At 42.9% G+C, this 13,729-nt stretch overlaps 1 long non-coding RNA gene across 1 annotated transcript; it reads right to left on the reverse strand.

The window, feature by feature from the left end:
• Positions 1–616: 616 nt before the first annotated feature.
• LOC114017196 (uncharacterized) lies at positions 617–5,238 on the reverse strand. Its single transcript, XR_003562098.2, has 3 exons — positions 4,965–5,238; positions 3,169–3,341; positions 617–2,460 (listed from the first exon to the last, which is right to left on the reverse strand). It is a non-coding gene; the product is annotated as an uncharacterized LOC114017196 (long non-coding RNA).
• Positions 5,239–13,729: the final 8,491 nt, after the last annotated feature.

The following is a 13,729-nucleotide window of genomic DNA, read 5'->3' on the forward strand; positions in this document are numbered from 1 at the left end:
CAACCTGTTCTCAAGGTAAAATCTCTGTGTCATGGTTAAGGTACTCCCATGAGAGCCAGCTCCTCTGCTGCGCCATTCCTGCATTTCACCTACCTACTATAGTCCCCATATTTTTCTCTCTGCTCGCATAAAATCTTTGACTGCTGCTTTTCCCCGTCAATTCCAGATCTGCTTGCTTGTTCTTGTATTCTCTCTTCCTATCTAACTCTTCTCTTCAATCCTGTCCTATGCAGCTATTTGTGTTCACTACAAAGTACTTCCACACCTATGTTTTTTATCAGGACATGCTTTCACCATCCGTAAATTCTGAAAACCAAGATATTAAATAGACCAAATAGTACATTGTCCTTACAGCTGACAGGACACTTACCTTCTCCCTTAAAACTTTTAGGTAACGATAACTTTACATCAGCAGAATTTCCACTTTACTGAATCTTAGCTACTCTGATGCTAGAATTAGATTCTGGGAAACTATTACTTCTCAGCAGACATATGCTTATCCTGTTCCCCTGTTTTCTACCACTGACCATACTTTGACATTATATTGATGATTTTCCTTGCCACCCAGACTATTGTAAAATTCCATCCCTAAGTTAAAATTTCTCAAAATTAACTTCTATTTCTCAAACATTTATATTAAAATCTAGAATTTGAATCCAAATATGCAAAGATCTAGAATATGAATCCAGATATTCAAAGATATTTCCTTTTGCTTAGCAGAAATTTTTGAGAAGGAATGCCCAGTTTTCATTCAGAGTTGTAGTCTCCCTCTTTCAAAGATGCCACTATACTGGCAGGAGGAGTCATTCTTGTCTTTCAGCTCCATCAAAGCAATTATTTCCCCTTCTCTTGGACTTTGTATCAACTTTCTTCTTTGTGTCACTGCCTTAATTTTTTGTGTCCCTGGAGCCTGGAGCTACTGCGGCAGGATCTGTGGACTTCTCTGTGGTTTAATTTGAACATTGAGTTACACGAACTTTGGCCATGGCTTTAGGAAGTGCCAGGTTTATCTGGCATGGACAGTAAAAGCAAACAATGATGACAGTGAGAAATGAGAACGTTGGCCCAGGTAAAAGAATTACTTTTACTCTCACCTGATAACAGAGCCATAACTGGGATTAGCTGAATCTGGGATTACCATGATTTAGTGTAGATAGTTGTGACTGAAGAAGGTTGAGGCATTCTGGCTGCTTTCAAAATAAATATGTTGATCATCTGCTCTCATTGGCTCCCACTCCAGTTGGCTGACTTGAGTTTTTTAAAAGTAGCATGTCTGTTTGTTACGCACCTGGTGTAATTCTATTTTTGCGCTACTATGAGGCATTTTATCAAGTACATAAATCATGCTGAGTACTGCAGTATTTTGAGCATGTGTATGTGCATGTAATTCTAACACATAGCCTCAAAGAAAAACCTTTGTCAGAATTATAGATCGCTAGATATTCATTACTCACCATTGTTTGGATTTCTGTCCAAAACATTTTATTATCCTTTTAGTCTGATAGCAGTTTTCTAGACCATTGTGCAAGCTTTAGTGTTACTTAGCAGTTAATCTCACCCAAAAATGGAATAACAGGCTTCTTTGTCTACTCAAATTCACACTATTTGCTGTTCAATCCAATCAAAGAAAAATAAACACCATTCATTTTTATCCTACTACTTTTCCTTCCGCTGTGCTCTCTAAATACTAAGAGTCCATACATACCAGTGGAAAATGAAAATACCCACACGCAGAAGAAGTTAAATTCCAGTCTGAAACAACTTGTGATAGGAAATAATAATATCCATTAAGAGAAAGTAAGAGAAACTCTAGCATGTTCTGTGGATGTTTTGAAGGTCTGGCTGGCATCCATGGATGCTCAGATGTTGCTGTGATGAAGACTTTCAGAAATGAGTAGACAGATAAAAACCAGCACCTATCTCGTCCTTTTTTGTCGTTGTTGTTGAAGCTTTGTATGTATGTGATTTACTTCTCAAGCAACCAACATGTAACGTGGCTCCTCTTAAAATAACGGTGACTTTAGGCAAGCAGTTTTCTGAGTGCATTACAGGATAAACTTTCTGTTCCTTTTCTGGGAAAGTGATTATTTAAAGCCATCAATATCTCTTTCCAATCCCCTACTTTCATGCCTTTCAATTGAAGATACCTAAGTAGAATTCTAATTCTTTCTTCCCTCTACAGAGAATAAAATGTAATAGCCCATGGCTTCAGAGATAAATGTGTTTTTGTTGCTGTTGCCATGTTTTGGTCTCTTGTATCATCCTTGTTTGGTTTTGGTTTTTTTCTCCTTCCTTAGCTTAATTCCCTATTCTCTTGTAGATTTGTATTTCAGATTTTAGCCAGCGGCATAAAGTGCTTCTCAGAGAGCCTCTTGAAACTTCTCAGTCCATTCCATGAAATCAGCGTGAATGTTTTTGTCTCATGGGACTCCTAGAATAGATAAAAGCCTGCAAGGGCATCTACAAAGTGAAAAACCACAAAAAGACAAAATAAAGTCAAGTTGACTACAAGTCAGCCTGCCTTTTTACCATGGGTGAGAAAGACCCTCCTCTTATCTCAGAATCAAGGCCTCAGCCCAGCTTTCACTGAAGACAGTGGAATCCTTTCCCTGGACTTGAGTCAGAGCTGCATCAATCCCCAGCACTCTTCTACAGTACTCAGCATTAAAGCAAGCACCTTAATCAGGCCCTGGCAATACCCCAAATCACTGTTTTCTTCCCAGGCTAAGCAACTGTCTGGCAATGTTTTGCACTTGTATGTTTCTTTAAGGCTTTTATCACTTTATCAAAGCTTTAAGAGTACAGGTTATATTCCTCAAGATGCCATATGCACACGCACCATGCAGCCTAACTTTCACTAAAAGTCATTTGGACTTTTCAATCAGGTTAATGCAGAAGAAAAAAAAACTTCCTGTGTCTTTGAGGTACGATTTACAAACAGTATTACTCCTTTTTTTTCTTTTCAGTCTTTTTGTGGACCTAAGTCACACTCTTGCCGTCTTGTACCACTCCATTAGGGCAAGATGAACCTCAAATTAATCTGGCCTTTTAGGATCTGTCTCGTTCTGTGGGATCCACCGTTTACACAAGGAATACCAAACAGCAGCCATTTACTGTTAATATAGAAAACAGAACTAAAATTTATTCTCATTATTAAATAAAACTTACCAGCATTATTTACATGCCTGTAAACAAAGCCTTTCATAAACAGATCATCAGCTTTTCACATCCCTGAGTGTAGTGTCCATAGGCCATGACATACAGAGGTAATCCAGCTAACTCTAAGTTAGGTTTTGGCAGAAGTTCAGCTACTTCAGTATCAGCTGGGAGCCTTTGAGGATCTGGTCATAGAGAATATGGAATAGACAAAAGCATTCCAGAACAATATACATTTTAATACTACTGTTCCCCTCCCCTTGACCTAGAAAATCCTATAATGACCCTTCTTGGTTGCTTAACAGCACTTTTGTTCACACATCACCATGACCTGCGCATGAAGGCTTCCTCATTGTGTTCACTTCAGGAGTCCTAAGTTGCAGATGACAACGGGATGCTCTGGGAAAGGTGCATGTAACTTCGCCAGCTGCAATAAATTCTGTAAGGAGCCTGGGCAGTGGCTAAAGACATCTTGGAGCAATAGTGGATAACAGAAATCCCAGGGAGGGAATTTATCTTTTGAGAGCTTTCTGAAAAAAATTATGCTCTCTCATTTTAGCCACTTAATTGAAATACTTGACTGAGAATGCAGATTCTTAACATTTCCTGTAACGGCATCCTCAGAAAGGGGTTCGTATCTCAATAGGGCAAAACAGACACTTCTAGAGGGCTGTTTCCACTTTCCCCCCCAGGGCCCATGGCTGACTAAGCTTTCAGTGGAGGCACCTCATTTAGATGCCTTCAACTAGTTGGTGTGACCCTTCCTGAGTGTGGCATATGCAGGAAGCAACTTAGATATTGAATGAGAATTTGCAGGATATCTAGGACAAACTTCTGCTCTCTTTCAGTAAACTGCAGCTGGGTCTCCAAACAGAGGAGAATGAAGCTTCCGTCACCCATTCCCTATACCAAGTGATGGAGAAACAGTTTTGCTGCACACAGGAGTAAATTAATATCCTATCTGGCCCTGCCTAGTTCAAAACATTTTGCTATTTAAAACTTGTGCAACAACTACCACATGCACATTCAGCAAAATAGAAAAACCTGGAGAGAACGTGCCTGTGGAGGAGATAGGGATTGTTTACGTACCTGTGTACACACAGTTTTGTATACTACAACTGTCTGTCATTCCTGCAGGAAAAGTGGCTCACCATTTGTGCTCAGCAAACATAGTGCTTCAGAAGCAAAACCCAAAGAGTATTTGTCTTTTTCATTTCATGGGACATCGGATAAAGGAACTATGTAACGTACTGTGTAGTGTACAGGACCTAAATATTTTCTGTCTTCTTGTGTCACGCTTTTTGTCAGCCATTCAGTGAGTTCCAACAGTCTGAAATTCCTCTGACAGAAACTTCCCTGTTCCCCTGCCCTTTCTCCCAGTTTGACAGATATATAAATCTTTTCAAAATAGCAGCTCTCTCCCCTCCAGACTCTCTTCCTGTGATACCATAATTATAAAAATAAATACATAGATCAGGAAGCCCTAAATTCAGCTGTCTTTTGCTCTGTAAAACTAAGAAGGCAACATTTTAGCTTTCACCATGCCCAGGGCTTCCAGAACCTTCCTAGCAATCATGAATCTGTTCCAATTACTTTAATTATAGCTGTTTAACCTTTGAAGACCTCACACAAGGAACTGACAAACTACTTTCAGCAGCAAATTAACTATATTTTCAGCTCTTTAGCGGCCCTTATCTCAGAGGTTAGTAAACACTTTCATGTTAAATGCAGGATATACACTTATTTAAAGATATGTAAGAAAGTTTTCAAAGTGGCTGTTTTCAATGGAATTTAAGTGATGTACTTACCGGATGTTTCTGAAATCCTGAAAATTCCTAGTAGCGAAGTCTGGAAAACCTGGTGCTGCCTCTGTACTCTAGCTTTGGCTGAACACCCTGCTGCCAGGATTTTTATCCAGCCAGCTGTTGCTTGAGCCACACTGAGCCAAGGCTGAGGTCCTGTCCCAGCCTTGGCCCATCCCCAGAGAGGTGACCAAAGCTTGGGGCTGGGGCTTCCCTGGTGCACCCCAGATGCCCTGCTCCTGGCTGGGGCTGTGGGACAGCCTTGGCTAGTGAGCCCCTGCTCTGCCACCCACCTAGCCCAGGGGACCACCTCCACTCCCATCACCCCAGCCCCAGGGAGCAGCCAGTCCTCCCCTTCTAGGGAGGGGCATTATCTCTGCATAGTCGATGTCAAAATACACCCTGGTTGTCTTGGACACATAGAGACAAAACCAACCTCACTTGCATTACTTCTAGAGGATTTCCTCCAGCATACTCCTTTCCACAGAGCTACTGCACGGTATATGCAGTCGCCAGCTATCATTGCTCCCTAGCAGGTCCAAACGATGCAAATCAGAATCACAGTACTACTTACACTGAGAATTATATTAATTTATAGGCAATGAGATATATACTAAATGTGTTGAGCTAACTGCTGAACATGGCAGGGCTATCTCATCCATGAGTACCAATGATCTCATTTGACTTGGCCATTTCACCTCCATAAAAAGCACAGCCAATTCATCTGGTTAAATGGGCACCGAAAATCAGCTGTCTTGGAGATGACACTGCTATGATAATCTGTGAATTTTCACCAGATTCTGTTGTTCAAAAGCCCAAGAGTAAAATGTCATTAAACGGCATCATTTTATCATTTTGTATAGTATGGGGGTTTAGTGGACCTAGGATTTTGTATCAAAAGTGCTTTGTATTTTGATGAGCTGCACAGCTGGAATAAATAGACGTAGAGAGTACCAGGCTGCTGGTAGCTCAAGGTCTCCTTCCCATCCTATTGCTCTCAGTGGTCACTGATAAGAGCTAGTATATTTGGTGCGGTTAGTGGGTTTGGGTTTTCCTGCCCCCCAGCTGTAGCCATCTGACAAAACCACAACATTATTTCCCTCTTCCTCCTCTGTCCCTGACACACTACAAATGACAAGGGAGAAGGCAGAACAAGACAGGAGATGATAAAAATGCAAAATGGCTACAGCTGTGCAGTGGGAGCACAGAAGTTCAGAGGTACAGAAGAGCATTGCAGTACTCTGGGAGAAGAGAATACATTAATTATATGGACAGTTTTATTTATCCAGTGTCGTGTCCTCATACAGTTTTTATTGATCACAGAACAGTTTAGCATACCAGCAGGAATGTTTTTCTGCGTCCCATTGGGTATTACTAAAAACCCAGCAATATTTTACATTCATTGGGGTCAAGAGAATTTAGCTGTTACATGTAGCCCCACTGCAATACCCAGTTTTTAGCAATTCTAGTCAGCATTGATGTTTCCACTGATGAATGCATGTAAGGGTTTAATAGCTGTAAATGGCAGATCACAAAAATCAATGGATTAGTTTAAATCTCAGGTTCAATAAATTAAGGATGCCAGACACACCAAGACAGTTTTAATGTCTCTTCAAAAATATTGATGATTCCATTGTCAACTGTTTATAAATTCCTCAGTGAGACCAAAACATCTATATACTCACTTGAAGTTTAGAAGAAAATGCCACACAGAAGCAGTCTTTCATTCCTTAGGATTTCTTTCTGAGGCTCAGGTGACAATAGTTTTCAGGGTTCACTTTCCTCCAACCAAAACCCCCAGCCTGTGTTTTTTCTCCACAAAAAGTGGTCTTAAGGTTGGAGTCTTAATCATGTGTGTGGGACTTCACATTATGCATCAGCCACAGCTGCATCCTTCAGCTTAATTTTAAGTTGAGGCTTGTATAATGAGCTACTGGATTGCTGTTGGCATAGACTTGTTTCCCTGTTCTTGCAGACCTGCTTTGGGAGTAATGACCTAGGTCAAGATCTTTCTACATCCTCTAAGACACTGGCTGGCCATGGCCCTAGGGAAGTCTCCTTCCTCATCCCCCATTAATTGCCAGTGCTGATCATTTCCTTCGTATCTCCTGTCCTAAGTTTTCTAGCCTGCTTCTGGGGTTCCCTCTTTCTTTTTCCCCTGTCCAAAAGAGCAGACAGCTGGTTCTTAAATTACACTATAGAAAACCTCACAGTAGACATCCCTTTTTCCACAAACAGGAAAGCAGTTAAATCTTTGCTTCTTGCTTAGTAGAGGTGTCCTCCTATATAGGCTTTCGGTCCTAACTTCTGCTGCACAATTGTGTCTCAAAATGTTGGGAATTACACTTGTTGGTTAAGATACTCATTATCTGAGAAAAGCATCCTTATTTCTAATCACTGCCCTAGTACTAGTGCTTCTAAAAATAAGCTTATCTCCAGTCTTAGCTGCATTCTTCCAGTGCTGTTATTGAGAACCACTGAACCTGAAATATGGTTATTGCTTGTCTCATTAGGTCAGTCTCATACTTAATAATTAGGCAGTTCAACATTTGTCTGTGCTTTGGTTCTCCTGGTGAACTCTGAACCTTGTGCTTCTGCTGACATAACAGGCAGCCTTTTTACAACTATCAAACAGTGTTCATCTATTTTAGCTGTATAGGGAAACACTGGATTTCTTTTTATCTTTCCCACTTATGCCCAGTATTTTCTGCTTGACTTCACTGGCTTATTGTACCTCTCCTTCAAAACAATGACAGGACATACACTGAGGTTAGGAGCCAAAATGGTCTTCAGTTTTGCTCAGAGAAAAACATGCCTAGAGTAACATCAATTTTGAGCACTTTTATATAGTTAATATTACTTAGAAAAACTGTTACAAAATTAATGTGATGGCTTCTACATTTACAAATAGGTCATTTGGATTTACTACGGTCTTTCTCTCCCTTTTGTCTCTTCACTCAGTAAATCTAGAGGTACTGTTCAGTGCTATTGCCAACATTTCCACGAACTCAAGATAACTGAACAGTTCTCAGGACAGGCACCATTACTACCGAGCAAGTTGTCTCTTTTCCTGTCTGGGTACGTCCCCTCAAGTGTGACGTCCAACAATTGCCAATTCTGCAATTCTTCTATCACCTTGTGAACCAAACATGTTGGCAGTCTGAGTATAACTCTTCCTCTTTGTAGTCTATGAACACAAGGGTGTTTTATCAAAACATCACTCAGAGATTAAAGCAAATTTTAAGAGTCAAGGGAAAGGATAATCTAGAAGAATTTGCCATCTCCCAAACACTGTAAAGACTATACAGGTACCTAGTGTGCCAAAGCTTTGCCATCATAAACCCCCCCAGAACGTACTCTTCCACAGCCTTCCACAAAATGCCAGGCAGAAGCTTGTTCTGCGCAGTTCCCCAGATCTCCATAGAAAAATGTCCTTGTCAATTTAGATTGTTTTCTGGTTCATTTCCTAGAGTTTTTGACCTTGCTAGTCAAAAATGATTTGTTGAGCTCTTCAGCAAATAGGTCCTAACCTTCTAAGGACAGTTACTGTGCTCTGCATCAAATTGCAAGGACTTTGCTAAATGATTGTCTTGTCTCCTGCTTGTGTTCTCTCAGAGTGTCAACAAACTGCTACCAGACTAGAGTAATACAATCTGGCTGTGACTATGCTAGAAACCCAGCCCAGATCCTCAAGTGTTTCCAGCCCTATTGAAGCCTTATTAAAAACAAAGATGCTTAGATACTTATAAGAGTGTGGGCCCGCCTTGCATAAACATGTAGATATATATAAATTACCACAGAGCTGCTGTATCCCTCACAAACAGGATGGGAGAAGTCAGAAAACATGTATTTAAAATTGTGTCACAGGAAGGCAAAAATCTGACCATAACTAGAGTAATTCTGCTCCTTCCTAAGCCAAATCATCAAACACAGAGTAACATCACAGAAAAAAACCCCAGCCATTATGAAAGATGAAAAACTGGGCTAAGGAAGAGAGGAGATAACCATGTGAGTAAGGCCATGCTGCATAAAGAGATAGCAGCAAGTAACTCCAAACTGAAGTGAAGGAGCTGCTACCATAGTTTGGTTTTAATTTGCTTTTGGGCAAGGCAGGGGAAAAATTATTTCCATGGCTACAGGACCATCAGCAGAGGGGACTGAGGGGGAACAGAAGGGCTGGGCTGGTAGAGCCAGCTCATCGAAGAGGATAAAAGTAAGTTTTAGAGAACAAGTAGGCACAGCTGACAGGACTTTAAGGCGGGATAAACCAATATAATTAGTGCTCCTCTGCTCTCTGCTTCCTCGGGGTGCTAGTGGTAAAATTTCCTAAAATTATGGCAGCGGCACAGATTTTCTTTCTTCCAAAGGGGTTGTTAGATCCAAGACACTGAAATAAAACCACCCCTTCCTTTTATGCTGTATCCCGGGGCTGCCCCTTCTCCATCTGCATTGCAAACGCTGCATTACAATGTTATTTCGGGTTGCTGGGCCAAACACTGGGCACTAGAAACCCACACACCGCCTCGCCCCGCCACCTCCACCCCCCCGAGCCGCAAAGGCCCGGCCCTCAGCACGGCCGAGGCGGCCGCCCCCCGCACGCCTGCCTGCGGCACCCCGGGGCGGCGGAGGCGCCGGGCCCGGCCCGCAGCCATGTCGCGCACAGGCCTCGCCGCCGCTGCCAAGCGCCCGCGCCTGATGGCGGGCCCGAGGCCGGGCGCCTGGCCTCGCCGCGGGGGAAGGAGCGCCGCCGTGGGCGGCCAGCGGGACCCGGGGCCGCCAGACACGGCGCGCCGCGGGGGCGGCCCCGCAGCTGGGGAAAGGGAACCGGCCTGGCAGCGGGGCGGCCCCGCTCCTCCCGGCCTCCTCCCGGCCAGCCCCGGGTGGGAGTGCCGCGGGGAGCGGCGGCCGCTGGCGCTCGGCGGGGCGGGCCGCAGGCGTGGCCGGCAGCCGCCTTCCCCCACCGCGGGAGCGCGGCGGCACTAGGATGGGCCTCTCTGCCCCCGCCCGCTCTGCGGCCACCGCGGTGCGGTGCGGTGCGGTGCGGTGCGGTGCGGTGCGGGACGGCCGCCAGCCCGCCGGGGCAGGGCCGGGACCTGCGGTGTGCCCTCCCCGGGGGCCGCCCGGCTGGCCACGCTAAGGCACAGCCCACGGACGCGCGTTTGGTAGCGAGAGACGGGGGGAGGCAGCAGCCCACCGGTGACAGGCAGCTGCACCCAGCGCCGTTGTGCTCGGCAGGTCACTTGTCGTTACCAGGTGACAGGATAATGTCACCTGTCAACAGTCTGCTTTGAAATGTTGCTTCCCCCCCCCCCCCAGTGTTTTATGCACCGATTTTTTATTTAATTCTGACAAATACAGCCTTAGATCTCGTTTCAAAAGTGATTTATTGCGATGACTTCATGCGTTGGTCCTTGCTGCTTCCCCAGCCGCGGGGATGCGGGAGCTGCCGCCACAGCTCCGCACCAATGTCAGGTCTGTCAAACTGGCCTAAACCTGCAGGTGTGGCAGTTCCTCTCTTCCCAGACAGAGCAGACATGTTGTGTGGTGGTGCATCTCCTCCGTGAAAGTCCCTTTGTAGACCACTTTTTTTTTTTTTTTTTTTTTTTAGGAAATCCCTTTCTATGTGATTCTGTGCTTGCATATATTTAATCCCGTACAGTGAATGTACCCAGCTTCCCTTCAATAGACATGCTATTCAGAAGATGGGAGTCTTGCTGTCTGTCGGTTTACAAACCCCTCAGCAAGACGAGAAGTAGATGGTTACAAGCTGGGACAGGTAGCAGGCTGGTGTAGGTCAGCAGCTGGTGGCAATCGGTGTTGCTCCACAGTAACTGCCTAACTTCAAGCTTTCTTACCTTACCCTGCACGCTAACTAGCTTATTCTTTGACGGAGGTGTAAGAGACCTCAAATTACCACATACGCCCCATTGCCTGCGTCAGCACTGCATCCTCTAATTACATATCGTGCTAAAAAGTGTTATTTTTTGTCAGTTTTTGATCTGCTACCTTACAATTTCACTGAATGTCTCCATAGTCTTGTGTTGAGCCAGGGAACAAAGCTGTCTCAACAAAGCTCTCTATCTACCTTCCCTGTACCATTCCTTACTTCAAATACTATTATCATGTTCTCTTTTAAATGTCTGCTTTGTGAAATAACAATCCCAATCATTTAAATCTATTTGTGCATGTTTTTTCTGTACTCCCAGTCATTCCTGTTGCTTTCCTCTCAATACCCACAACCGCTGTTTTGTGCCGTGTTCTGTTGGCAGATGGTGCAATCACTTCTGCAACCTGTTTTCTTTTAATATAATGGGTACATAGTATTTTTTGGTGTTTTCCTCAGTGCCATTCTCAGGCAATCTAATGCTGCGTTTTGTTTCTGAACATCGTTGTGTACTAAAGAAAGGCTGTCACTAGAGCTGTCCCTAGTGGTAAGTGGGTATCCTTCCTGAATAAGAATCCCAAACAATTCCAAGTTTCCCTTCACAGGTGTGTTAGCTAGAGACATCGAGCTTCGTCTAACATCATCCTATTTGTTTACCTCGCTAGGGTGAGTCCCTCTGGTGTTCCTAGGGGTCTTTTCAGGACTTGACCAGCCTGAGTAGCCATCACTGCATGTGGCTCATAGCCAAGTCTGTAATTTGAGGAACTTTTAAAGCCAGAATAAGCTTTCACTAGAATAAGCTTCCACTAGTCCCCAGCTGCTCACTCCCTGCTTTATAGCATCGTACATGTTTGCATGGTTACACCATGAACTAAGGTGGGGAACAGACCAGGCCAAAAGCTAACACAGGGCCTGACCCGATCTCCTGTCTGACAGAGGAGCATGTAGCTGCGGAAGCAGCTGTGTCCACAAAAAGGTGGCAGTAACACAAAGGTAGGAATGAGCTACAGAGAGTGGAGGAGATTGGGGACCCCTTTTTTCAGCAGCAGTGCTATCTTGAACTGTTAAGCACTCTTTGACTTACAGCCCTTTTTAAGAATGACAAATTATGTTTTTTTCAGAACAAGCTTTATGCAGAAGTAACTGTTGTCAATGAACAGAATTCCTGAGCTGAACACCTCAGCTGAATCCGCCGCTGCAGGGGGGTTTGCTGTACATGCCTCTCCGTGCCCCAGAATTCTCCTTCCTGGAATCCTGTCAGAAAGGAGATTTCAAGAGCTTTCACCCAAATGTTGGTATTAGACGTTTAAAAACAGAGCTGGGATTCTGCATTAAAAATAAAATTGAATTGTTTAGGTGTGTGTCAAACATCAGATACAAAGCAGAGACTATTAGAAACTTCCAACAACAGCCATATGAAAAGTCATTAGCCTTGAAAACCTAGAGGATGAGATCACAAACACACAAACCAACAAATCACACAGGTCAGTTTTGGAAAAGCTGATGTGGTATAGCAGCAATTTGTTTATACAGTGACAAGTCAATTGGATCAGTGTCAGATTTTCTGTGGGATAAAAGATTTTGCTTTTAATTCATGCTGTTGCCTGAATGGCTTCTATGCGGCCTTTATATCAAACACTTCTGGCCAACTTTGGGATTACAAGTAGAAAATCTAAAATAGACTAAACTGCTCAAACAGAATGACTGCAGGATTATTTCAAGATGCAGATTTGGCACTGAAAGATCTCCAGAATAAAGTTGCATTACATGATTTAAGTTCAATTCTATCCCAATAATTCTTAAATGTTTCTAGTATATTCTTATAACCTCAGCTTTTATCACATCTCCTTTTGAGAGAAGATTTCCTAATCCTTATCTTTCTGAGGGAGACGTCAGCGCTAAGGTGATCTTCATATTGCCTTTTCTAAAGCCTTAATGAAAATTGTCTAATCACAGAAATATTAATAAAATTGGGAAGCATGACACAGATAGAGAACCTTACGATTTTAATGATTGTAACACTGCTTCAACTGCTATGACTTGATTTGATACCAAACATTTCTATACTTGTGAAAGTCTTCCCAAAATGTTTGTAGCATAAAAAGTAGATTTATTAATGTAATAATGAAAATAAGAAAATGCAATTAAGTCAAAGAAGAGCTGATACTAGTCTACTGTCACACCAAGCAAAAGATAACATGGCTCCTTTTTTTGTGTGTTTTAACAGAAGTGGAAACAGTATTATATGCTTTATGCTATCTATCCTTCTGTCCCAGTTTACTCTGGACTTGTCACTACTAGTAGATAGGCAAACAATTAATCTGAGTAAATCCTTTCCTTCTTCCTGCACTCCCTTTCTACTGGTACATCTCAGATCACAATCTATTTCGTTCTCCACATATTACATGTCAGAATTTCCAATGTAACCAATAGGTGGATCAAAAATATTTTTCCAGATTGCCTCTGTACTTCATTAAAAAACCCCATGAAATTTGGCATAACCTCAACTTTATTTTCCTTTTTAGGTGACCTTTTGGTAGGAAATAAAGCTTTGATAGTGAAGAACTATCTTCTACTTAGGGTTTTTTCTTTTTCTTTTAATGGTGGTTTCTGCTGCTGTAAACCAAAAGGGTGATAATTAATGTCTCCTACTGTTTATGCCTGCTGCCATCTACAACGATGAGCTATCATTATTCTGTCTGCTAATACTTGGAAAGGATACCACTTGGACGACTAATCAAAAATACAGCAAGTAAAGATCATTGTCACAAATGCCTGAAATGGAGACATTGTTACAGATGTTAGAAATTAAAGGTTTTCATTATACTGGATCATCCAGTCCGACTGCCAATACTGTGCTTTGCTGCGTACTTTCTAATGTCTCACA

This window comes from Falco cherrug, chromosome 2 (genome assembly GCF_023634085.1).
Source record: "Falco cherrug isolate bFalChe1 chromosome 2, bFalChe1.pri, whole genome shotgun sequence".
Lineage (NCBI taxonomy): Eukaryota > Metazoa > Chordata > Aves > Falconiformes > Falconidae > Falco > Falco cherrug.